Below are 26,652 nucleotides of genomic sequence, written 5' to 3'. Positions count from 1 at the left end.
GACAGAAGGGAATGGTGAGATGCAAAGATGAAGAGGGGAACACTCAAATGGATCAACTGCTTAAACACAGGTCCAGTTTATTAGGTGCCATACAAGGGCTGGTGTCACATGGCTATCTACATCACAAATTAGGTAGAAGGAAAGAGCCTGTGAATGCAACCCAACTTGCAGTTTGGGGGCTTTGAGGGGTGTTGGTGTAAGAGCGACCTTTGCACTGTGGTTTGGCTCTGACAGAGTGTGCAACAACTTGAAATCACCGACTATTTATTTCTAAACAGTATCCAAAGGGGGCGTCAGAGACCCTCAGACTTTAATTTCTTCTGAAATTGGAGATAGTGGGATCTGTTACTTCGTTTCTAGCACAATTAATAAGGTGGTTAGCTCCACCCCAACCCCAGTTTGTCTTGGGGTTGTACCCAATTATGAGCACAACTCTGAAACAGATGGTAGCAACAAACTTTTTGGCCGTTGATAGATAGCTCCTGCTTTTCTTTAAATGCCTTGAGGAAAGAGAACATGTTACAGGTGAGACATTATTTGTGTATGGAGTTATGTATGTATATTTAGTATTTGAGTATATATAAGTATATATGCACATATATATATTATATGCATGTATATATCTGGGTATATATACATATGTATATATTGTTTGGGTTTTTTTCTTAGCTACCTAAGAAAGGCTGTGTAGGTCTGCGAAATATGAAAGGTCAAAACAGCAAAACATGGTGCTTCAGTACCTCTTCTCTGGACAAACTTTGCCTCTTTGTTTGCTTTGTATTGGTGGAAAATCGACCAAAATCAATAATGGTGGAATAAGAACCCCAAATGAGTATATATTTATCTAAATTAATTAGGCTCAGGTAACAGAGAATTGGAAATATTTTAGTGATAGTGCTGTTGTGTATTTATATAATAATTCATATATATACAAGGATTTATAAGCATATACACCCTGGCATAGAGCACCATTTCGAAGACAAAGATACTTTACTGTATTCTGCTTTCAATTTTAAACAGTCAGCATATTTTACTCCATGGTAAGTTGCTATATGTAATTTAAATCTGCTTCTTTTTTTCCCTAGCAGATCTTTTCTACAGAAACCATGTATTGTAGGGGATTGGCCAGCTTCTCCAGCACTAGAGATTAGTTTACAGTGTTATCTCAGCTGTTCCTCGGTTCAGAGGTGTTGCAGTATTTACATAGAATCCCACTGCTGATAGCTGCATTGAATTCCTCCTCAATCAGACCCTCTCTGTCACATCCTACATTCCCTTTGGCTAGAGAGAGACAGACTGCTGACGCTGAGACTGAGCCAACCCTCACTGCAAAATCTAAATAAAACAGTTTGTATTTTCTTGTTTACTTTCTAACTAAATTTTTACTTTCTCGACTATCTTCTCAAATTTTAAATTTCTAGTCCAACAGGACTCATATCTAGGATCCTGATGCACTTGAGAACTCACCAATCCACACGCCAACACACTCCCACATATTGCAAGGTCAATTGAAAAGGGCACCACACAAAGTATGGAATTCCAAAATCGCATTTGCTTCCTGGTAGCCATTTGAAAACTACCCAGATAAAGTCAGTCCTTTAGCCAAAATAATTTTGCTTTCTGCAATAAAGTGTTATTACAGCCTCAAATAAACCATATAAGCAAACAAAGAAGAAAAACCTACTGAGGCATGTTATGCAACATCATCTACAGGAAAAACACTAGCATCTGACTGACCAGGGTCCTCACATGCTGTGTACATTTCTCATGACTTAGCTATTGGGAGTGGCCCCAGAGACAAAGGGAACACAGGCGGTATAGGCTGTTGGGAGAGCAGACAGATCTGCAGTGGGCGTGATCTGCATGTACCCTAGAACAGTCTGAACACGCAGGAGCCTCAATGAAGCCTCAGTGTGTACAATTATTAATGTGAGAGCAAAATGTGTGTGTGTGTGTATAGATATATATATGAGACACAGGCACATAGGCAAAACTGGATGTGTTATTCAACCAACAAGACTGTTGTGACTGCAGCCAAAATCCGAACGAGTTCTTACCTCTGTGTGGTAAAAATGTGAATTAAAAAAATCACATTGTGATCTTATGATGCCCGGAAATCTTCATGACTGCTATTAGACTTAAAAAAAAAAAAAAAATGCTTAAACATATAGCCTTGATTTTGAAATCTTTGAGGCATAGAACACTTATTACAACAGACTTCAAACCATTTAAAGTAGTTAACATTGCATTCAAAATTTTTTTCCTATAGATGTCCCAATAAAATGAATAAATTTTACATAATGCACCAAAATATTGCAGTATACCCTGACCTAGCAAGCTTTAGAGCAGACAGCTTCTCACTTAAAATCTGCTATTTCTAAATTCAATGGATGTTGACATATAAAATCTGTCCTAGCACAGAGCCAAATGTTACCTCTATTAAGCCTCAGGCCAGTGTAATGTTTGGAAGAAATTTTACTTTTTCAAGAATAAGAAGCAAATGTCACTCTGACAGGTTTTCTTGTGTCTCATGATAGCTGTTTGGAGCTATATGGGCTTTAGAAATATAAGCAGCATTGCAGCAGAGTCTTGCTGATGGGCAGGAGTCCTGATGAAATGAAAATGCCAAACATGCAATATATGATGAAAATCACTGTCATGAAGGAGTCATATGTGGTTATCTATATCTATATTTTCCATGTGTAGTTATGAACATGTGTGCATATGCAGACATATAAAGAGAAGCCAGAAAAGACACTTCTGCAGTCAGCAGCAATATGAAATTATTCCCTATGAAACTACTAAACTGTTAGGTTTTGAACCTCACAAGTGAGAAATCTTTCACCTAGAGGAGAGCCTCCCAATTTAATAATCATGCTGTCTGGCAAACTTCTCCAGAGAATTCTTTGGGTGTTTCCCTTTCTTAGTTATATCTCATTCACCCTAGTACTAACCCATGTTTCATAGTTAATACATTCCTTGTCTTCTCAGCATTTAAACCCTTCACATAGTTGCAGGCTGTTATCATCTCTCTGCGTCTTTCACTCACTCATGTACTGCTGCACATCTATAATTAACCTAAAACATCTTAAGTGTGCACTGAAAGCATAGAATCATGAGGTACACACTGGGAGTTAGAGATGCAGCTAAAACATCTTGTTATGAAGCTGAGAGAATTAGGCACAGACAGTGTAAGTGGAGGTGAGTAGCAGCGAGAGAAATTTGTGCTTTTAAGTCTGTGACTCTCCAGAAGTATTATTTGCCACATGTCACTTACAAAGAAAGGTTGAGATTTTCACTTCCATTATGACCCTTTTGCAGGGGAAAGAGAGCTCAGAGCATGCCAAGAGATTCTGTGTGCCTGCAAAAGAAGAGTGTCTTGCTTCAGAATGGCTGCGGATCTCTCACCAGCCAGAGTGTGACAAGCATGACAGAGTAGGACTCCAGCATTTCATAGTGTGAAGACCAGTCTACTCTGAAATAAAATATAGCCCAGGGAAACCACTGTAATTTAGGCTCTTCAGGCTATTTTATGCACAGAGGGACAGGAGTAGTTCAAGATGGCAGAAATATGTCCAGAACACTGTTGCCAGCGTGTATCTCGGTTGCCCGTCCTGTGCAGTGTCTCTGAGAGATACCTGCCCTACATTAGAGCCAATGTGCAGTATTTCTATCAGTATTTATAAATCTCATTTCTACTGTTGTTGGGGTTTTTTTCCATCTAGAAGACACATCTGACCTAAACATCAGAAAAAACGGAATACGAAAAACAACTTGAAAAATAACTTTGTGTGTGTTTGTTCAGTATCACAAAATCATCATTTGGCTGCTAGTACAGTGTCAGCACATAAAAATTCCAAAGGCAATGGCTAATTGCTAATTACTAGATGTACTAAAGAGAATTGGACAATACCTTATATTAGGAATATTTCCAAAATCCGTCAGTGCTAAAGGCTGAAATTTGTGACCATTTTTATTTAAATTATATTTCCTTCTTATATGTGACTGCAAAAAGCTCACATTAGCAGTATGGTCACCCAGGAAGTGTAAGGAAATTACATGGGACCTTCGTAGATATTTAATTAGTATATACATTATTTAAATTAATATCTAGATATTTAAAGATGACAAAGGAGAACAGTGAGAAAAAGAGAAAAAACACAAGACATAGACTCAAAAATTTGCAGCCAAAGGAACTTCCTCATCCTGATTTGTGTCTCACTCCTCCTCCAAGCTCATTCACCTCTTATTTTTTTGCCACAGATTCTACACCTGTCACGTTCTATAGAAAGGGATCAGGACTTCATAGCCTATCTATGCATTGCTTTTCAAATTTAGCATTTCACAAAGTGCTACCAGATCAGTGCCATGAGCAGACGTGAATCTACTACCGGTGGTGGTGTTTCCAGCACACTGCTGTAACCTTCCAGTGTAGTCTAGTTCTCTTACTGTAAGTCCTTCTACAAGGTCTCTGAGTCACAACCACCACGTTCAAGCTGAGTGGTGCAGTCGACACACCTGAAGGATGGGATGCCATACTCCAGTCTCATAAAACCTCACCTGGAATACTGCATCCACCTCTGGGGTCCCCAGGACATTAATCTGTTGGAATGAATCCAGAGGTAGGCCGCCAGGTTAGTTAGAGGGATGGGTTACCTCTCCTATGAGGAAAGGCTAAGAGAATAGGGATTGTTCAGCCTGGAAAAAAAAGGCTTTGGGGTGACCTAATTGCAGCCTTCCAGTGTCTGAGAGGAGCCCACAAGAAAGATGGAGAGGGACTTGTTACAAGGGCATGTAGTGACAGGACAAAGGGAATGGATTCAAACTGAGAGTAGGTTTAGGTTAGATATTAAGAAGAAATTCTTTACAGTGAAGGTGCTGAGGCACTGAACAGGTTGTCCAGAGAAGTAGTGGGTGCCCCATCCTTGGAAGTGTCACAGGCCAAGTTGGACGGTGATCTGAGCAACTTGGTCTAGTGAAAGATATCCCTGCTCATGGCAGGGGTGTTGAAACTGGATGGCCTTTAAGGTCCCTCCCAACGCAATCCGTTCTGTAATTCAATGATTCAAAAATTTGAAGCAAAAGGAACCTGAATCTGCCAGCTGCTGCGAAGTACTGTGAGAATATCCAGATTGTTTCTCAGCTGCCTTTTGTTTTCCAGAATCAGAGACAGATGCCTCATAATTACGAGGAAAACAACAATGAAGCAGTCTATTTTAATTTCATTCTTGCTAAGGAACTAACTTTTAACAAAGGAAACTATCAAATACTTGATTTTCTGTTAACCTCTCTCTTCAAGCATTTGCCTGTACTGTTTGTTAAAGCTGGAGGAGCAACAATTCTTAATCTGCATAGACCAAGGTGAGAAGGAAGTATAGCTTTACAGATGAGAAACTGAGGTTCAGAAGAACGAAGAGACTTGACTGAAGTCACACTGGAAATTAGCAGTTTATGTAAGAATGGAATCCTGCTTCAGAAGCACACCATTAAGCAAGAAGCACACCATTGCTCTGAGATACAAGTACATGAGGCTTTCTGAATCTGTGGTGTACACAAAAAGAGTTTGCTTTGTCACAATATCCTTCTGAAGAAATGTTGTATCACAAGACCAATGGATTCTACTGATGCTATTAGGAACAAAAAGATATTTGATGAGTCTTAGAAAAATGTGATGATTCCCACATGAAATTTTGCGAAGTTGTAAGATGATTTAGATAAAAACATCTCAATTATTAACAAAGGGTGTAGCTGCACCATGATATATAAAGAAAACATTACAGTAAGTGGATTCAAGAGCAGAACTGGAGGATGCTGACACTGGCTCAGAACTTTCTGGAAAAAATTATTTATCTTGCTAGAAAAACAGAGCTTCTTCAAAACATGTTTTACCCCAGAAGTTTGCTACTCCATTTTTCAAAGAATGCTCTCATGTCAGGTCATTTAATTTTCTTTAGATTGAAAAACTCCACAAACCTACAGCATTATTTTGCAGAAAAGCACTATTGGAATTACAAAGAAAAAATTTTATTTGATAGAAACTATTTTTTTCCCAGATTTCATTTCTGAGTATTTTCAGGATTTTTGCCCCTTAGACAAATAGAAAAAATATTTTTATCTCACCTTCTTCAAAAAATGGAAAATTATCTCAAACATGACAGTTTACAGATCAAAACTAAAACTGTGATAACCAAAATGAAAATGTTCTGGAATCTTGGTGATCATGAGATTCCCTTGAAAATTGAGCAATTAACAATTAAGCAATTGGCTACAAGGTTGCAGAAGCTTCCACAAAGTTACCTTATAAAGAGAGTTTATGTAATATAAAAAACATACTAAAAGTGTAAATTCATATATTGTGACTATGTATCATGTTATGAATGAAATTTTATCCACTTTTTGTCATTCATTTCTCCTTATGGCCAAAAGAGAGAGAGAGAAAGAGAGTGTAAGCATAATTCAAAAATCTAGACTTTCCAGTGAAGGAATAGTTATGTAATATGGGTTCCATTTTCTGGAGTTTCAGTCAGCTACTGGATCACGAATTTTACTTTCACAGGGAATTCATAATATGAGTACCTTTTTTGTGCAGGTATGGCCTAGGCACATTTTTTTACTAGCTTTTATGAATAGTTAGTTGCATAGTATGTTTTATAAAGGATACTCAAATATTTACAAAATCAGTATCCTACCATGAGCTATCTTCAGTAATAGTGTCTTAATTTCAACCCAGCATTCCCATAATACATTCAGTACAACTAATAAGAATCCATACCAGACTGACATTTTTCATCTTAACAATAAAATATATTTGTAACATGACAACAGTACTGACAGACTTTTAAGATCTCAGAGAGCATTTACTAAGCTACTCCTGTTATGTGCATACAGGCTAAAAGGATACCACAATGAAAAATAAGAGTTCAACTGAAATGAAAATAGCAAACCCACATTTTAAGCCATTCAGGATGCTTTGGGATGGAAACAGTTTCAGGAGACTAAAAGGAGATTAGTTCTGGGGTTTAATAATTTTCTAAATAGTGTTCTAGAATGACAGTGGGAAATATTTTCTACTAGTACTTATTTTGTCACTTATTAATCCAAAGTTCTAACTACAGAAAAAATAAATCAGTCTCCCTTATTTTTCTTGTTAAAAGGCTCCATTTTATATAAGACTTTACTTTATATAAGCATTTACTAAGGTTTCATTAATATGACAGAAAATGGGGCATTTCTGAGTTGCCTGTAGAACAGAGTACTGGATTTCCAAAGTACTGGAATACTTTATTTGAGTTACTGTCTTAACATAGGAAGGCCTGTTACTGGCTCATCAAACTTAGTAATTATTTATGCTTGATACAAAGATGTTTAAAATTCAAATTTCAATTAGCATTTTGTATAAAGCTGTCCAGCATATCCTGCAGATAAGAGTTGTAGGCAGCAGCAGTAGACATTTCCATAAATGAGGAAGGTAAAATACCTCTAAAGCACAGGTAAAATTTCTAGTTATTGTCATTCAACCTGTAAAGAATTGCCAGAAAGGAACTACCCTAAGCTTGGGAACAATAATTCATTGCATGTGGAGTTTGAACCGTTACAAACCTCTGGAAAACTTCTGATCAAAAGGGTCAAAATTGAAAGGATGCATATTTAAGGAACAGGTAATCTACCTAAAATCTCAATAATTCAAGATCAGAGAAAGTACCAGATTGCATCAGTAAAATCTCATTGGCAAAAGTTCATCATTTAAGTCAACTGGGGAAAATGTTGCTGAAAATACAGTTTTAATCTGTTGCCTTAAGCATAGTAGATGTTCAGGGAAAGAAAAAGGTCAGTTCAATGGTTCATGAAGAAATTACTTCCCCATAAAATATTTTCCAAAATAATACACACAATACAACCAAAAGCAGTCACCACAATAAAAATCTAGATGTTTTTCTACTTTGCAAAACAGTATCAAAACTTACAGGCCACAAGGTTGCCCTCAGAGGAATGACTCTCATGATAAGCAATTGTTTCTCAGTGCAAAATGTCTTGGATAGACCAAGTTTTGACACAACTTGACATGCAGAAAATTTCAAAGATAGCATACTGACTTTCAAAATGAGATAAAATGGCCCTAAGATAAATAACTCAGTAAAAATCAGTAAAAAAGAACAGTCACTTGCTGACGTTTCCAAGTCATCTCACATATTACAGGTGGAACTGACACACTTATGCCAATTCTCCAGATTCTTGCTGAGTGACAAGCAGTTAAGAATTGGGTACTGCAGTATCTCCAGTCTACCTTACATTTAGCACACTCTCCATATTTTTTGAAAGTAGCAAGTAAAATCTATGATGCTTTAAAAAAAATACATCATTTTAAAGGAAAAGGCCTTAAATACATAATCTCTCATGAAATGTAAATTTTTTCTAAAGTTTTGGAAACTGAAAAGGAAGCTCATCTGCACATTTCATTTTTATGTCATTCATGGTCAAGCTGGTTCCCAGTGAAGGCTCTATGACAACTCAAGTGAAAATTATCTAAATGGCTGCTGTAAGAATTAAACTATTGCACTTAGAATGCAGGGAGTTTCGAGTACTCAAGTGCAAGAAAAATGAATTAACTACAGCAAGTTCAGAAACATGATATGTTTGAGAGAAATTTTTTAGAAGAAAGTTTAAGGAGTTGATACAAACCACACCAAAAATCCTAGTAAACTCTTATTGACTTTATAGGCTTTGGAATAAGCCCAAGACAAGTTGTCTATGTGTATTGTTTCCTATCAAATTAAGAAGGAGATAATAGATATTTATAGTTAAATAAAAGGCATAAATGACAAGGATAAATAAATGTTTATTTGGTAGAACTATAACTAGCATTTTTACTCTGACCATGAATTATGAATCATTGTGCACCCTACAAACCTGTTAATTTGTCATCTTCAAAGAATACTGTAGGAGTTTGAAGCCCAGCAGGAACTGGACTAGTCATATTGAAGTAAGTGACTGAAACATTATTTTGTTGACTCAATTTCTATAACACCAGGAAACAGGTGAATTTCCATACAAGCAGAAAATAAATTCAAGGGTAAATAAATAATAGGATGGATGCTGAAAATATCATGTCTAAATATATTCTGAAAATTCGAGCAGTTGGCCTGGAAGCATATAAACCAAGTGAGGCCTTAAAGCCTGAACATTAAGAGAGAAAGCTGGAATATGCACTGTAATTACATTCTTGGGCTAGCTAACAACCCACCTCTGTCCTAAAGTCAGTAGTTTTCTAGCTCTTTAGAGGTCTTCCAGTTTGCTATAACGAAGATGCTTATGCTTCTTAGTGAATTTTAAACTCCTAGAATTCCTGTGAGGTTTCTATACATGAGACAATGAGGTACGGATTATAACTGATAAACAGGAAATTGTTGATGAATCTGAAAAACCACTCCAGTACTCCTCAAATTTTCCACTTATCACCCCATTCTATTGGGTGTTGGAGCATGCAGTTTTACAGATGACTTTCACAAAAACAGATAGTTGTCAATATGAAGAAATTGCTTTGCTCAGCCATATATTCAAAGATGATCTGCTTGAAAGCTGTAGAAAGCTCTGCTGGTTTCAGCAGTTATACCCACCCGAAGCCACAGAGTAGTGAGATTCTGAGTTCAATTATTAACAAAAGGAAATTAAATACTGGAGGCCTTACCTTTAGGAAAATTATCTCTGCAGTATTCAAATGAAAATAAAAAATACAATCCTGAACACAGGAACACAAGGGGTTTGAAAATCATAGCTCAACATAAATTCAGTGGTCCCAGCACTGTGCTAATACTACCACAGAACTGGTTAAGAAGTTCTGCCAGAATAAAAGTTAAAAGAAGTTTTGTTATACCTTTAATAACGAAATAATTGTGACCTGGTTTAGAACATAAAAGGAATTCTTTCTAACCTAGTAGCACAATTGTATATGAGCTTCTGTAAGAGGGTGACAGATTTGTAAATGTATTTCATTGTTTACATTAAAAGAATAGGCAAAAAACACAGAGGAAAGGTAAAAAAATGGAGAAGAGAAAGATGAATGAAGAGGAATTTTTGTTTCAACTAGCTTTACTGCTGTGTTAAATATTCTGTAACTGTAACAAAATCTCCTTCCTTTCTCAATTACAGAAAAAACAATGACAAATTAAGAATACTTATGGAAGTTAGGTGCTCTTTGGAAGAAGTGTGTTTGAGGCTACCGATGCTTGTTGTAGGAATATTTAGACCAGTGGTTTCCAAGTGGGAGGTAAGGACCCAAGGGTGTGCACAAGACAATGCACTGGGGTACAGGAGGAAAATATTTTTTATACCATTAATATATAAAATTATAAAATTATATATTTGTAAAATTGTAAATTTTTAAAATAGTGTTTATTTCATTTTTATCTCATTCACTTTCCAATTTTGTCTTTTTGTATATTTCATAATGTACAGAATATGTTATTACAGTAGTAATCACACATAAGTTGTACATTAATAAATATACATAGATTGGATGTGCATGTTCCAATATTTTTTGCTGATAGGCGTGTGCAATCAAAAAAGTTTGGAGACCACTAGTCTAGGACACCTACTGCTGAAGGTCCATTCCTACAAGGAAATAATAAACAGCAGGATACAGTCAAAAATGTGGTCAAGGATGGCTGAACAAGCAAACTTAATAACATAAGGTTTAACAGACTGTGATACAAAACACAAAAACAAAAAATCAAAACGCAATAGCCCCTTAAGATATACTCAGCATAACGAATTCTACAACTGTTATGTCAGGCATAAAAGCAACTTTATAAATATAAAAAGAAATTCGTCAAAGTAAAGTAGCTAAAGGGGAGCGTAGAAAACATAATGAAGGAAAATAAAATCAATTCATGAAACCCCAAATTAAAAATTATCAAAAATCTTACAGGGAAAGAAAAGAAGATGCAAATTACAATGGACTAAACAAAAAAGCAACAAAAATAGGAAAAAAATAGAGGAAAGAGTTAAGGAGAATAAAGGTGAATAATTAGATTAAGATTGAAAGGAAACAGGGAAGAATGGAGGCTGTTCTGGCAGACATTCATATCTGTCTTGATTGTTGAGCTCCAAACTCACTGGAATACAAAAGGATTTGAGCAATCACCTACTACTTTTTAATTTGAGAGAGGTGGGGAGGGAAGAGTAAAGTAGAGAGGTGCTCATAGAGATCACTCAACATTCTAACTCACAGTGTACCTCTAACAAATCCCTCTGAGATCTGGCATCATAGATACAGCCTGGACACAACAGGTACCCTGTGGTACCAACCGGTTATGTAACAGAAGTGAAATAAAGAGCTAGCGAACTAAGACTCCAAAACTCCCAGAATGTAGCTGCTAGGCTTAAGCAGTAACTTAAAGACGTTTGTACATTTCATATTCCATTTTACCAGCCAGTACAATCACTGCTGGAAGTCATACAATAATATTTATGATTGAGAAGGTGATCTAATTATAACATTGATTTCAGAAAATGTATTTCCATGCAGAACAAAAAGTTACCACAGACAGGTATTACAAAAGCAGCTTTCAACAAAAGATCTGATTTTTCAGAAATTTGTTTTAATTCTTTTTGATTATTGTGGAGCTATAAAAGAGGAAGAAAATAGAAACTATCCAGATAATTCTGTTTGTGCTGAATAAGTTAAACAAAAAATACACTTTCATTCCAGCACTTAAAAGCTACCCTATAGGGAGTCCATTACATGAACCACACACTAATTTTAGGGTTTGAGTTTGGGTGCCTTTATTTCTCTCATTTTCCATATCCAGAGCACATACTGTGCCCAATCTAAATCTCATATTTAAACCTTTTTATATCAACATGAATGTCAGATGAATGTTTAATATCTAAGTTTTATCTGCCTGCTCTGCCCTAGAGGATTTTACAGCTCCCAAGTTCAGTGTTAATACACAGGGGAAGTTAAATGTTTCAGAGAACAGAATCAGCAAAAAACTCCCAGTGAATCACCCCAGCCAGCACTGTGTTTTCTCTGATCCTATCCTCTAAAATATTAAACTTCTCCTGTGTATCATCACCCAGTTCAGCATAAGATGATGCTTGAAGATTGAGGCTAAATGAGGACAAGGATATTTCTGAAATAACATTGATCTTCAAAGCTTAGATGATCTTTCTTACCAGTCTAGATTCACAGCATGAAACCACTTTATAAGAGCTCAAAAATCACAGAATCAGAGAATCACAGATTCACAGAATATGCTGAGTTGGAAGGGACCTACATCGAGTCCAACTTCTGGCCCTGCACAGGACACCCCAAGAATCGCACCATGTGCCTGAGAGTATTGTCCAAATGCTTCTTGAACTCTGTCAGGCTTCGTGCTGTGACCCTGGGGAGCCTGTTCCAGTGCCCAACCACCCTCTGGGTGAAGAACCTTTTTCCTGATATCCAACCTAAAAATGCATCAGTTACGACCAACTTTATTTTACAAAGGCTTTTTAAGTACAGTAGCTTATTGGTAAATAGCACATGTAATCCTCTTCTGTTCTTACTGTGGTAGAAACACATATCACTACTTCGCAAAACCAAGTTCAAGGCAGTTCTAGGCAGAAGCTATTACAAGAATAATTATAGATACACATACACAGGACTGAATCTCTCACTATACGCTAATGATTAGGTATGTCCTCAAAAAGAGGAAATGAAAGATGTTTGGGGGTTGCTTCTCTATCTATGATTTCCTTTCAGTACTTTAACAAGTAACTGCCTTATATAAGTTCTGTAAACTGGCCTTGGACATTGTTCTCTAGACTGTAGGCTAAAGAAGATGGACTCTCTGGTTTCCTCAGGGATTTTACTGTGCCCTTCTTCACCGCAGAGTTTCCCAAGAGTCCTGCAGAACAAGATGATACATTAATATCCACATATGAAAAGCTCTGGAATAGATTTGATTGTAATTAAAATCCAAAATATCACACTCAGAGCACGTCCCTGTAGTACCCAGAATGATACCAAGACCCCTGCTGAAGAAAACATATGCAGTCATTTAATTTCTATTTAATCAGCAACCGTAAGAGAAACATTCCTGACTTTGTGTGCTTCACTTTGCAAGCGTGATATACTTTCACTGAACTGTCTTTGCCCAAAGGTTTCAGGGAAACAAAAAAGGAAGCTGAAATTCAGATGCAACGTCATATAACAACATAGTGCATTTTCCCCAACAAGGCTGGTGTCTTTACATTCACAGGAGTAATAGGTTTCCACAAGTGTGTTGAAGATAAATACCATTCCTGGGTGTGTTGGTTTGCTCCAAGTTTTTCGACTATGACTTATCAGTCCTCCAACCTCACTCTTAACCTACTCACAGTCAAGTCCAGCTCCTCAATATAACCTTGTCTGGCTGCTCTATCCTCCCATTTTCAATCCTCTCTATTTAATTAGATTTTAAAATTAAGTTGAAAGCCTGAGAAATGCGTATGTATCTACCTTCTCCAAGTACATTATCACTACTCATTTTCAAAACAATAGCTACAACTTTTATTGCATATTTTAGGAGACCAACCTCTGGATTGTTAAGGTTTCTCTAACATACTCAAGAGAAATTCACACAGTTAAAAATTAAGAAAACTTTGTTTAGGATTAACAGAGTAAAATATGAAATCCAGCAGCATAGAGCTGAATGCTTTTCTGTTGCAAAGCTGTCTCCTTTGACTAACACAGGAGCTTGCCATTGTATGCATTCTAAGTGTGCTGCCTCCCCAAACACACACCCTTCAGCAACACTTCTCTTAATTCATCAAGTCCTATCAAACCAGTGAGAGGAGAAAGGAATCCATAGAGGGCACACAAGGCTATGCCTGTGGGCCAGCCAAGAAACACCAGCACAGTGAGGCAAAATAATCCCCACACTAAGCAACTGAAGTCTGCCATCTGAAACCAGTGACACGGAAAAGAAGGGTTAATTTTGACTGCAAGTGGATATAGGGATATATAGATAGAACTCTCTTCTTGAGAAGCCAAAAAATCTCTTTTTTGAATTTTTTTTTTTTTTTTTGCAGGTAAAGAAAAGATACTTTCAGTCAAGAAAAATCTGTTTCCTGTATTTAACAAAATCTAATTTAAAAAATACCAAGTCACATATGCTTTCTGGGAAACTTTCTAAGGAAGAAAAGATCAGATTCACTTTAATCTGTAGTATTCTAGACTAGAATGACTTGGATGCAAACTTTTAACATAGCTTTACAGAGATAAGTTTCATGATAAAATATGGCTATAGATGAAGAATAGAATTAATGTTTGGAATATAATACATTTAGAATATAATACATTAAGAAAATCCCAAGAACTAGACTATGGCTCTTCCATAAAGCCGCAGAACTTCTCAGACTGTCAACATTGCTTATGCTCTGGCTTAATGAGAAATAGGTTGCACACAACTGTACCAGGTTAATTGAGTTTACATATCTGCTGGTTCTTTTCATTATCACATACTCCCTGTGATAAGCTTTCAGACTATGTGCTTTTTTTAACAGATCCATCAAGACTATTATCCACCAAGACTATTAACAGTTATGTCCCCAATGACTAAGATGTGTTGTGAGTTGTCAGAGCATTTTATTTCTGCCTTGCTTATTCTTTCAGCAGTCCAGAAAATTGCAGACATATTTATATGTATGAAAACGCCACACAATCCAAAACACAACCTGGAATTTTCTGATGGTCTTGTGAGATGTCCAACAGTGAAATAAACCAAGAAAAATGATGCAATAGAAAGATAAATTGATCATATCTAAACCACTGCAACATTTCTCAATGTTTCATTTTTAATAATTTATAATTGAGATTTCACAGTAAAAATACAAACTGCTCAGGAAATTCTTTTAAAATTAGAACCCATGAGTTTACTGTGTACGCTCTTGGTTATCAGATGACTGCTGTTAACTAGATAGATATATAAAATGTGATAAATATCAAGGAAGAAGAAAGGGAAGCGAAAGTTAAGATAGCAAAAAGCAGTATTATTCTACCTAATGAGAAATCACCCTGGGTGGCACAGTATTATTGAGTTAAACAGGTTGCTCTAATTCAGCCTTACCTTTACAGCACAACTCTATCTTTTAAAATTATCAGATTTTCTCCACCAGGCACCAACCAAAGCAGGAAACCAAGGTAAATACAATGATTGACAAGAGCCTTTGTCTCCTCTTTTGTCACTTGAACACTGTACTAAAACCCAGAGGTGCCCACAGCAACAGATGTCATCTCAGCGAGTGGCTCAGGTCTTGGGTGGGCTGCAAGGAATGGAGGGATTTCTGCAGACAGCAAATGTCTCTCAGAAATTGAGGCACCCCTAAGCCTGGCATTACGCAACACTCACACCTGTAAACCTGCAACTGTGGCAGAAACTATCTTTGTGTGTCTCATCTAATCCCAACAGTGTGGCTGGGCTAGCTGGAGCTGCCAGGCAAGGACAGAACTTTGTTGGAGTCACCAACATCAGCCAAAGACTGCACATCCCAAGGGCATTGTTGGCTGCCCTGGTAAGGCCCTAGTATGTCACCTGTGCTGAAGAGCTGAAGATGCAGCTTCCAGCCTCAGACATGGTTTGGCAACTGCATTTTAGTAAATACAGTAAGTATCTTCTGATCTCAACCACAGAAAGCTTGAGGCAGAGAAACTGAGGATGGACACTAATGCATATGCAAGTCATGTTCTGATTAGTGGAAACTTCTGGAGGAGAAACCTGGCACACCTGCAGATATTAAAGATGAGTCTTTCCTTTCCTTCCATTTCAGGGATAGAGAAATAAGGATGGCTAAAAAAGTTTTGCAGTGATCTTATAGAAAACTGCACTGGGCCCAGTGGGAAAGAGTATATTCTTTATGCCATTCGTTTGGCACAAACTTGTGTCAGAGGATGCATTTTTAGGTTGGATATCAGGAAAAAGGTTCTTCACGCAGAGGAACAGGCTCCCCAGGGAAGTGGCCACAGCACCAAGCCTGCTAGAGCTCAAGAAGTGTTTGGATGATACTCTCAGGCACATGGTGTGACTCTTGGGAATGGTTCTGTGCAGGGCCAGGAGTTGGACTCAATGACCCTTGTAGGTCCCTTCCAACTCAGCATATTCTGTGATTTTGTGAAAATGTGCCCCAAAATCCCTATGGGAAAGTTTCTGCTCGTATCAGAGTCTCGGTTTAAGACAATTTGGAGGGGCAGAGACCTCAGACAGAAGTCTCCTCCCTTGGATTCAATACCTGTGGTTTCTCCAATACAGAGAGAGAGACCAAATATGCCCAGATGTAAGTGAAAAAATAACTCTCTTTACCAAGAAGAATTCTAATAATAATACCGATAAAACTGGGTTAAACCAACTGATGAGGAGGAACTTCCCAAGCCCCACTCACCAGACCAAATTGAGACGGTGGCCAGCCCCCCCCCAGGAAAAAACTCATGTGGCCACGGAACAGAGACAAGATGGATGCCCTTCTGTGTGGTTTGCCTCTCCCACACCCAGAAAACCTGACAGGAACAGTTGGAGAGTCAGAACTGGCAGGAAATGGCAGATAAGCTGGGATTTAATACCAGTAGATGCTTGCGTGGTGCTGGAGTGAGGCTGAGGTGCTGGTACAGCCAGTAAGAATAGGTCTGTGGACCTCCCAGGGGACCAGAAGGACCTACAAGACACCTGTTGGATCCTGCGATGAGACTTGGTTGCTGCAATTTTGGTCTTCATTGGTTGAAGTGATGGTTGCAGTCCTCTCGAGTGGTTGCAGTCCAGATTCTTTGAGGTGGTAAAAGCCTTGAAGCCTTGAGTGATAGTGGAAGCCCCAAAATTCAGTTATATATGCTCAGTTTCAGGTGGGAACACCTCAGATATCTCCCTTGGGCTGGGGAGTTTTACACTGGATGATTTAGTACTGTGAGTCACAGGATACTTTGGGAGTCTTTGACACCTTCCAAGATGTTGCAGCTGTCTCTTACATCAGTGCAGCTGAGTCCATTATGGCTCAGCAACAAGAGATGAATATCTTCAGGTTAAGCATGAGTGTTCCAGGGAGTTATCACAGCTGACTCATCTGGGTAAGGAAAAAGAAACACTACCCCACATCACAGAGTTTGCCTCTTTTCTTACCTTATTCAACACCCAGCTTGTAGCCTGAGGTGTCGGATGTGCAGCCTTCAGCCCCTGGCTTGGGTGGCCAGTCTGCACACTGCTGATTGAGCCATAAACACCAGTAGTACAGTCCCCTACAGCACCTGGATTGTCAGTGCAGGTGATTGAATGTTTGAGTCATTAATCACAGCAGTTCAGTCTCTTTAAAGAAGGCAGAACACCAAAAAGCCCAAAAGGCATATTTGGAGAAAAGAATAAAGGTGGATATCAGAACTTTTGTGTATCCCAGGACAACCAGTTACACAAACACTTCAGGAATTACTCAAATCCTCCAATTTCCTTAATTTTGTCTTTTCCATGTTTTTACTAGATGACAAGAACATTCTCTGATTCTCAAGGAATGTTCCATGTGTATTTCTATTACCACCTTTGGCAATATTTAAAAGGCATCTTACAAATGCTGTTGTATAGACAGCTTTTTATAATTCGACTATATTTATGCCTCAGACAGTTCTGTTAAAATCCACTTAGGCTATATTAAATCTTATCAGAGTGAAATGCTGCAGGATATTCTAAGTAACTTTCTTCTTACTGAGGTATCTCAAAGTCTCATCAAGAAAATGAATTAAGCATTTGGTTTAACAAAACATCTTGTAGTCAAGGTAAATACATGGTGATCTGAACCGTGTCAACATTTTTTTCACAGTGTATATGAAGAAGTGGGGTTTTTTCATACATGTATTTCAGCACTGAAGTTGCTAAACAAATATTTTGGTTGAAAATTTATGTATACAGATGTCATGATATTCACAGTTATAATGCTGCTGGCAAACCTGACAGCTTGCCAACTGAAATTTTAAACACCCACTCAACTTAAGCAGAAGAACAAATTCCAATAAAGAAACTGCACAGTACATAACAAAACAGTGGTACTATGTCTTCATGCTTGTATTTGCAGGGCAGACTCTTAATATTAAGTTGCAGATGGCTTTTTACTTTCTTGCAATAGAAAACAAACAGGCTAATCTTCACTCTGAACATGTGATTGCAATGATATTGCAAATTAGTGCTCAATTTCAACTAAATGCACTAGTTAAATAGCTAATTAAAACTGTATTCAAACATCTCAGTTGCAAATATATTCAAGATGTCCTAAATCTGGCTTCATGCTAGAACAAGACAAGAAAGTACAGTCTTTCTTGTACTTTTGAGTGAGCAACTTCCCTATTTTAAGCAGATTTTATGAGGGTATCTGAAATAGTGATAGTCAAAAAAATTAATGAAAACATTATGAACACAGTCAAGTCTTTTCTCAGAATTACCCAAAAGATTGTTATGAATAATTGTTCCTTGTGTTTAAGATTGCTGATTTAAAAAGAACACTGCAAGATTCTATGTTTTTTTGCTCCATCTATTGATATCTATACAGACTAGAGCCAGATGTGAAAAAAATCCCTACCCAAACCAAAACAAAACTTTTGTGAATACAATGGCGTTTAAACATCGAAATCCAAACCCATAACCTCAAAATCTGCATGTCTCTTACCAAGTGCCACAGGGTTGCATGGCTCAGGAGGGACCTTGATGTACATGGCTGACATTCAGTCAGGCAGCAGCAATTTGGCAATTTAGGTCAATTACCCCTTTACAAATTTCTGCTTATGAGCACATTCATTGTTTTTTCACATCTTCACATCTTTCAGAGGCATATCTTGCTGTCCCAAATGCAAGCAAGGCTTACGTCTTTCTCTTCAACTATGTGTTGAATGTGGTCATATTTAGACTGCAAAAAGCTGCAGCAAAAAGCAGCAAAATTCATTCAGCAAACTGTTTCCAAGCTGAGAAATAGAAGGTCCTATCAACAGCAAACTGAGACAGCGAGCCCATGTCAGAAGGTGAAGGGAAGGGGAAGATTCCCACTAATGCTTTTCTAGTTGACTTGAGGAAGAGAGCTTGGCCCTGCAGGCATGACTGTGAGAAGAGTCGCGAACACACTTCCTTCCCTCCCTTCTCAAAGCAGAAAAGTAGCCTAAGGTGGAGAGAGGTGCCAACCGAGAAAATATTTTATCAAAGCAGATGTATTTATAGTTCATGTAAAAGATTTTGCTAAAAGAAACATGGAACTGCTATTACATTCATAAATTAAAGCTTAGCCACTGAGATATATATTTAGCTTACTGCAAATTACTCAGCATCTCCTCACATTATTCTCATGGCATATTATGCACCTCTGATCTAACGGTCTCACTAGTTTCTACTTATTGACTTCCAGGTCCCAGTTACTACAGTCATGCAATCCTTTACACAAAAGTTTGTGTATGTAATAAAGCAATTTTCAGGACATCTTCATATTTGTATGCATGTAAACTTAGTATCTTTAGCTAAGGTCTAAAATAAATATTCTTGACCCTCTAGTACTCTGCTGTGCTGGTAGAATTCAGAAACATAGGAGACGGACTGCCTTCTCCACACCTTCTCCTCCATGGTATAGGAGCATTAGCAATAACAATAACTTACACTGGCTCTTTATTCCACTGTATTAATTTTGGAACACTGTAAGGCACCATTTCTAAATGGAATAAAATAAATCCAAATAGAATAAATTTGCAGGACAAACCCTTTTACATTGTTTAAATTGAAAGGCTTTTTGTATACTAACATAGGTAAAAAGCATGGGTACATATTCATTCATAGTTCCTTATATTGAAATAATCCAAAAAACCTGTTTAGCTAAATAATTTACAAAATTGGCTTTACCTCATATTATGTAAAATATTAAGTTTTGTACTGACAATATCAAGCATATCCCTTTGTGATTACAGTAAGAGATTCTCTTTGGAATCAACTTGATATATATTTACCACTATACAAAGTGTGCATGTGTACTTCCACTGATATTTATGTTTCAGTGGATAAAATTTAAAACACTACACCTGCTCTGTTTGCTCACTTTTTGTTTCCATTTTATAATGATTGCTTCAGCTCAGAGTTACAGGAAGGTACTGTGCACAGGATTGAGCACTGAGATGAGTCAGGAGCAGCAGCTGTCCTCGGTGCCTCGTCTCATTATGCAGCTCAGACTGACAGAACGCCAGTGGGGGAACACTGCAGGAGCAGGGAGCAATCTAGGACAACTGTCCCATCACTGAAGTATCTGTGTATGCAGGAGCAAGATTAGTTCATAGTATATTAGAGATCAAATGAGATAAAGAACTGAGCCTGTGAAAATTTCTTAGCATTTCTTAGCTCTGAGTAGAACTAGCAGGTGTCTGAAATATGGTCAGTCTGGACAAGGAAAGAAATAGTATGACACTACATCCTTTACCAGGACAGGAAAGCAGGGTATTGAGCACAATTTTAATAGCTTGAACTTTATGAGGGTTATAGTGAATAATCTTCACTCCTGCATGATGCACCATGAGATGCACTTACTTCTGCAGCTACGATGGTCAGTTTTCAAAACTGGAACTCAAGTAGTAGCACAGGAATGGTTCAACATCCAAACATATGTAATCAGAGCTGGTCAGAGTTTCAAGTTTTCATTTTGTATGAAACTCCAAATCTTAAATTTCTTTTCAGTGCTAATTGGATCAACAAACAAAACAAAGCAACCCAGACATTTTAAACACTCAGATATATTGGGGGTTTCTTTGTGTGTGTGGGTGTTGTGGGTTTTTTTGGTTGGCTGGTTAAGGGTTTTTTTGTTTGGTCTTGGTGGATTTTTTAATATTGTACCTTTTACTTTCTATTTTATCCCTTGACTTTCTAAAAATGTATGATTCACGTAAGGGAAAAGTGCATTACTAAAGGCAAGTGCTTGAACAGTTTTTGTTTGTTTTTAAATAAGAAACCAACACAGTGCCACATTTATGCAACATTTTGGGAAAAGCATTGCTTTGTGAGAATTGTCATTACATCCACAATAACATTATTTCCTAAAAAAAATACCCCACAGAAGTTTCAAAATACCCTAACACGTTTTCTGTTCTGAAAATCCATAATTCATCACTTAAAGTTCACGTAAATACCATTCATTGCAACAGTTTAGATACAATGTTACATATACATATACAATAATAAATATATAATGTTTATAATATATATATAAAATAATGTTTATTTAATAAATACAGAATTTAACTGGATGCCATGGGTCTCTGTCCTTGCTCTCCACAAGATTTTTCACTGCTACACACCAACAGAGGTAAGAAAATCCAGACCAATACACAGTATGCTATCAGTAAAAAACAGTCCCCAAAATAAGAACTCAAAATCTTCTTGAAGGTGAATATGTAACGTTCTTCTCTAGGATCTGTATGAATCCACAAAACTTTTAATAGAGACTTTAATTTCAGTAAATATTTCAATCAATCGAAGAATAGTAATTTTCAGTAATATCTTTTGCATAAGCAAAACCATTATCTCACCTTAAATTTCATAATTATTAGGTTTTAATTCAGAGCTATACAGAGGCAATATTTCAAACTTAGGTCGTATTTACATACATTACATTACAGCATTTTTTTATTTAACTCTGATCACATCTCCAGAGGTTGTCAATGACAGACAGCAAGACAACCCTTCCACAGTTGGGCTTTTCTTCATCCCTAGTTCTGTTTCAATGTTCTTTATCTGTCCTCAGCACAAGAGGATTATTGGTGAGTGACTTCTCCCCCTGACTCAGCTCGCAAAACATGTGGTCTCAATTTAGAAAACATGGTATTGCCCAATAAGACATGACTGCTGATGCCAAAAATCACTCTGAAAAAATAGGGCAAGCCTAAACTGCTGTGACTTGTGGTCAGAAAGAGAATCTTTGTGCCTCTATACTCAGCTTCTCTCTATGCACTTCTGCTGCTCCTGAACTACTTCCTTTACAGTAGTTAAGATACGTTCTGTCCCTAACAACTCTCCCATCTAAAAATAAATGCTCTTGACACACAAGAGATGTCAGACTAGCACAGCAGGATGCTGAAGCGTCTCTAGATGCGTAACAGGGCTTCTCTTACATTGGGTTGCAGCAATTTAGGAATTCACACTTGATAAATGTGATAAGGGCGGCTTCTTTTTATCTCTTGCAAATGGTGCCAGGACTGATATATTCTTGACCCTTATTTGGCAATCTATCTTGTTCTTTTACGCTGTTCTCTGGAATCATAAAAGTCTAATGTTTTATTAGGCAAACATGCACTCCTATATAATTTTTTCACTGACATGTATAGATGAACTATGTAATTGACAGAGCTGGCTCAGCATTTTGCTTGGGTCTACATTTTCTTAAAAAATACTCATACAGAAACATACTCTGTTTACTCTGACAGTGTTTCTCACGCAGAAAGATAATGCTTGAACTCTGGAAAGTTTCTTACTTATAGCTGAAATGACTCCAGCTTTTTTTTGAATCTGTTTTCTAGATACAATGGTACAGCAAGAGGCCACTCTGCTTTACACTTAAGTAATGCTATTACTTGATTTAAATATCTTTGTCCTTGCTCCTTTTTCAAGGTGAGTGAAAATTGTAATGGAAGCTAAATGAAACATGCTATCTTTCTTAATAGCAATGTATTACATTACCCCTCATATGGGTTAGATTAAGCTGATTAAAGCCCTACCAAAGCAAGGCCCAGAGAAATGATCTGTCCTTGTTAGGACACAACAAGACACCTTGTTAGGACTCCTACCATGGGAGTAGGGGAAAAAAAAAATCACTTTCTCATGACTGCAGAAACTGAGAGTGAGTAGCATTGCAGGTATAGCTTCTCTCTTTCTTCCATTCTCTTCAATGTAGGCATTTTGTAGATGCCTGTGTTTGCAGGTTTTGGAAGTTTGAGAACTGCACTTTTTCAGAAACCTACCAAAAACTTAGGAAATTACATGGACCTACAGAGAATACTTAGCTGAAAGCCTTTCAAGGATGTTCTTTTCTAATTTGCAATGGAAACAGTATTGTTTGAAAATGTTATAGCATATTGTTGCACTGTTATTTGGCTTTTCTGACAGGTACCTAAGCAACCAATACTCTGAGAAAAAGGATTGTAAAAGAACTATACTTGAGAAACCGTATAGCAAAGGAAGCACTAAGGGCCATAAAAACAGCCTCCAAATTCCCCCCAAAACATTCCCTTTCTATTGATTGTTTCTACTGGGAGGATTACCATGTTTGGCAAAGGAAACCATGTTGTCATATATCTTAACAGCACTCACAGCTTCTTGACTGCTGTGGGCTGTGATTTATTTGTTCACTAGGATGTGCACTTTTGTCTGCTTGCTACAAGATTTCATGTGTAACCTAATTCTTGTTTCAGTAGAATTGTATGTCATCAAGTTTATCCAGTGTGTGATCACCACTGCCTCTAGGTCTTCTTTTAAAAGAATTCGGTGATTTCAGAGAATAAAACTGGTGTCTCTTGTCCTGTAAGCAAAGCCATTCTGTCAGAAAAACTTAACTTCTACTCCTCATGAGAATACTTTTTTTCAGGATTCATATCCTTTTATGTCCCAGGAAACTGCACGGACTATTCCAAGAGGCAAGGGAAAGGGCCAGATGCTTGCTTCCCCTTTGAAGGAAGTTGGCTCCTTCAGTACTCAGTATCTTCTACTAAAGCAAATGCAAGGTAGGTTACGAAAAAGTAATGATCTTAGGAGTTTATTATAGATTATATATATTGTATGTCTTATATTTATTATTGTTAACTGCTTATTGAGACCTCCAGCTTGTCTCTTCTTTCCCCCTTGGCAAACTTTGTCCTGAACTTTTTAGAACTGACTTACCCACTGCCTTTGCCACACTGCCAAGCTTTCTTTCGAAGTCCCATAGAGACTAAAACAAAAGCAAACTGTATTTTGAGAGTGTTACCAAGGCACTTTCTTTGGTAATACCGACACCTGCACTTACTGCACTATTTCAGTCACAGATGGAAAAGGGCCTGTACTTATATAGTACTATCTTAGCCACCTATGGATGACAGAACCCCAGTAAACTGCTCTTTACCTTTCTATTACTGAGTATTATAGAAATGAACAGACATTGCATTACAGTATCATTTTTACATCAGCAGTACATTAGCGTCCAAGGGATTCTTAACTAGTCTCTAAACAAATCTGGAAAGTAGTGCCTATGTTGCTTTACAGGCTTAGTGTAACAGAGGAAAATTAAGCAATTCATGTAAGGCTTAGCTAAATTAATACGAAGAAAAACCACTAGTTCTTTAGTTTCACTCAAATGTCCTTAATGGATTTCTTATTATACAGCTTTGAAACAATAAAGTAAAGCAATTTTATTTTTTTCCTCCAGTTCACACCCTTAGAGGATCCCGCCCTTAGACAGACTTGGATTTTGTTCGCTAGGTTTTCATGCACTGCTATAACTCTTTGCACTAATGCTTGAAGAGAATTTTTTAAAAGCTATCTTAACAATAATTTTTTTCACTTACTTAAAGATTCTGCCTTTTTAAAATAATTTGTGTAATTTCTTTGACAATTTCAATACATTTAGTTTAACAACTGGATCTTCTTGTGCACTAGAACAGAGACGCTAAATCCTAGTAAATATTGGCATTGGAAAACAAACCACGTAGATCAAAATTACGGTTTTAGATTCCTTCAATTCTCTCACCTACTCTTTCTTATAAGAAAATGTAAGCAGAACATAACTTTTCCACTATTTTAGTGGAAAAGACAAAGTTTGTTCTTTACCAAAGATTAAAAACAGAACTAAAAAGCTTGGGGGGTAAAAGGCCGCAAACTCCTGACCTAATACTCCAAATCAAAGCCTCAGGAACTTTCCAACCACTGCTAGAAGAAAAACATGATTTTGCCAAACTTTTGAAAATGCATTTTTCTAATGTTACCACGTCCCTGAAAAAAGTCAAGTTTAACATGTGGAAGATGACCTTAAGAATAGCAAACAACCCGCTTTGCTCAAGTTACCTCAACAAAACCTTCCATCTCTTTTACAGGTGGTGCTTGGTCCCTCAGAAAGCTGTATATTAAGGCTGTTCAAGCTTTTGCAATTGTTTGTAGTTCGATTGCCCCTTCCTGCACCTTAGCCAGAAACAACCTTCATTACAACTCCACTTATGATTTCAGGGCAACACTGAAGTCTAGGACAACTCTTGTCCTGCAAGGACTCAGCCAAAGTGACCACATACACCTGGGACTTGCACACAGAACTCAGCATCACACAGGTAGCTGTGCATATTGTTCATTGCAAACTGTGCACAACTCAAAAAGGTCTTTGAAGCTCCTTTCAACTTCAGGTGCCTGCTAAAAGTCCTTCTGTCCTAACTATTGATAGAATCTCTGTCAGTTAAATTATCCATTTTAGAAAAAAAAAAGAAAAACAAAAAAGACAACTGCAGAATCCTTTTCAAATTGGTTAAATACTAAAGCAAGTAAATGATTGTCAGACTCAGTATTTATGGAAAATAAGCTGGAAAACAAAGATGACAACCCTCAGCTGAGCTAGTTGCTTGTGGCCTGAAGGCCTTGTATTATTCAATTCTGCATGAACATGTGATTGTTATTGCATGAAACTTAATATACAAATGTTCAACACTGCAGTATTTTTTCTCCTATGGCAGACAATTCAGTAACAAACAGTATGCTCCCTTCAATCAAAACAAGCAAGGAAAGAACAGAAATTCTGCTCAAATGATTAATTTCTTCTTTGAGAAAACTTAATTTCAGCAAAGACAAAATGTAAAAGAACACAGTGTACCAAAGGCAAATATTTAGATTTGCTACTCCTGACCTCCCCTCTAACAGATGGGAGGAGAATGATTTCAGGGGGAGGAGCAAATGAGATCTCAGGATGAACACACTAGATGTGTTTCATGGAGCTTGGCTTACATTTAACTTGATACTATTTTTTTCCATGTTATACTACAAAAATACTAAATAAAAAACTTCAATGCTATTAAAAAAGCTTGTAAGTTAATCATTCTCTAGTCATTATAGCAAGTCCATCTGGCAGGTTCACAACTGCAACACTTGAAAACCAAGAATTTTCCATTTGCCAGCAACAGGTGATGTTATGGCTATTGCTGTTTGAAAATCTACTTGGATTCATAAGTCTCATTAAACCACTGAATGTAAGCAGAACATAACTTTTCCACTATTTTAGTGGAAAAGACAAAGTTTGTTCTTTACCAAAGATTAAAAACAGAACTAAAAAGCTTGGGGGTAAAAGGCCACAAGATGTCAAGATGAAAATTATTCTTAACGAATCAGGAAAAACCCTTTCTCTGATCACTTTATGAAATGTGTACACTCAAAAGTTACCCTAAAAAAACACCACTCAACCATTATGTCATTAATATCAATATTGTATGCTTGCATACCCTGCATTCAGGGAACCATTTTCATTTTTCTTCCTTGTGTGGCTTTAGCCTGGGCAATTACTGTCTCCTTTTAAAGCAAAAGAAATTTATTTCAAAACACTAATTTAAAAATCAGTGCTGTTGAAAAGCTGCACCCTTACTTCTTCTGTAAAGAATAATAAATTAAAAACAGCATCAGAAGTCAACAGTGAGAAATTGCTACA

The 26,652-nt window shown here is 37.2% G+C and overlaps 1 long non-coding RNA gene across 3 annotated transcripts; it reads left to right on the top strand.

The window, feature by feature from the left end:
* The first annotated feature begins 443 nt into the window (after positions 1-443).
* Positions 444-25,674, top strand: LOC116788703. Of its 3 annotated transcripts, none has more exons than XR_004357740.1 (4): positions 444-525; positions 16,847-17,074; positions 23,611-23,722; positions 25,067-25,674. It is a non-coding gene; the product is annotated as an uncharacterized LOC116788703 (long non-coding RNA). The 3 variants fall into 3 exon arrangements; XR_004357741.1 differs by lacking the exon at positions 444-525 and adding an exon at positions 1,286-1,347; XR_004357739.1 differs by lacking the exon at positions 444-525 and adding an exon at positions 10,151-10,264.
* Positions 25,675-26,652: the final 978 nt, after the last annotated feature.

The sequence above is a fragment of the Chiroxiphia lanceolata genome, chromosome 6 (assembly GCF_009829145.1).
Source record: "Chiroxiphia lanceolata isolate bChiLan1 chromosome 6, bChiLan1.pri, whole genome shotgun sequence".
Lineage (NCBI taxonomy): Eukaryota > Metazoa > Chordata > Aves > Passeriformes > Pipridae > Chiroxiphia > Chiroxiphia lanceolata.
This window is presented reverse-complemented; position numbering and strand designations above follow the sequence as displayed.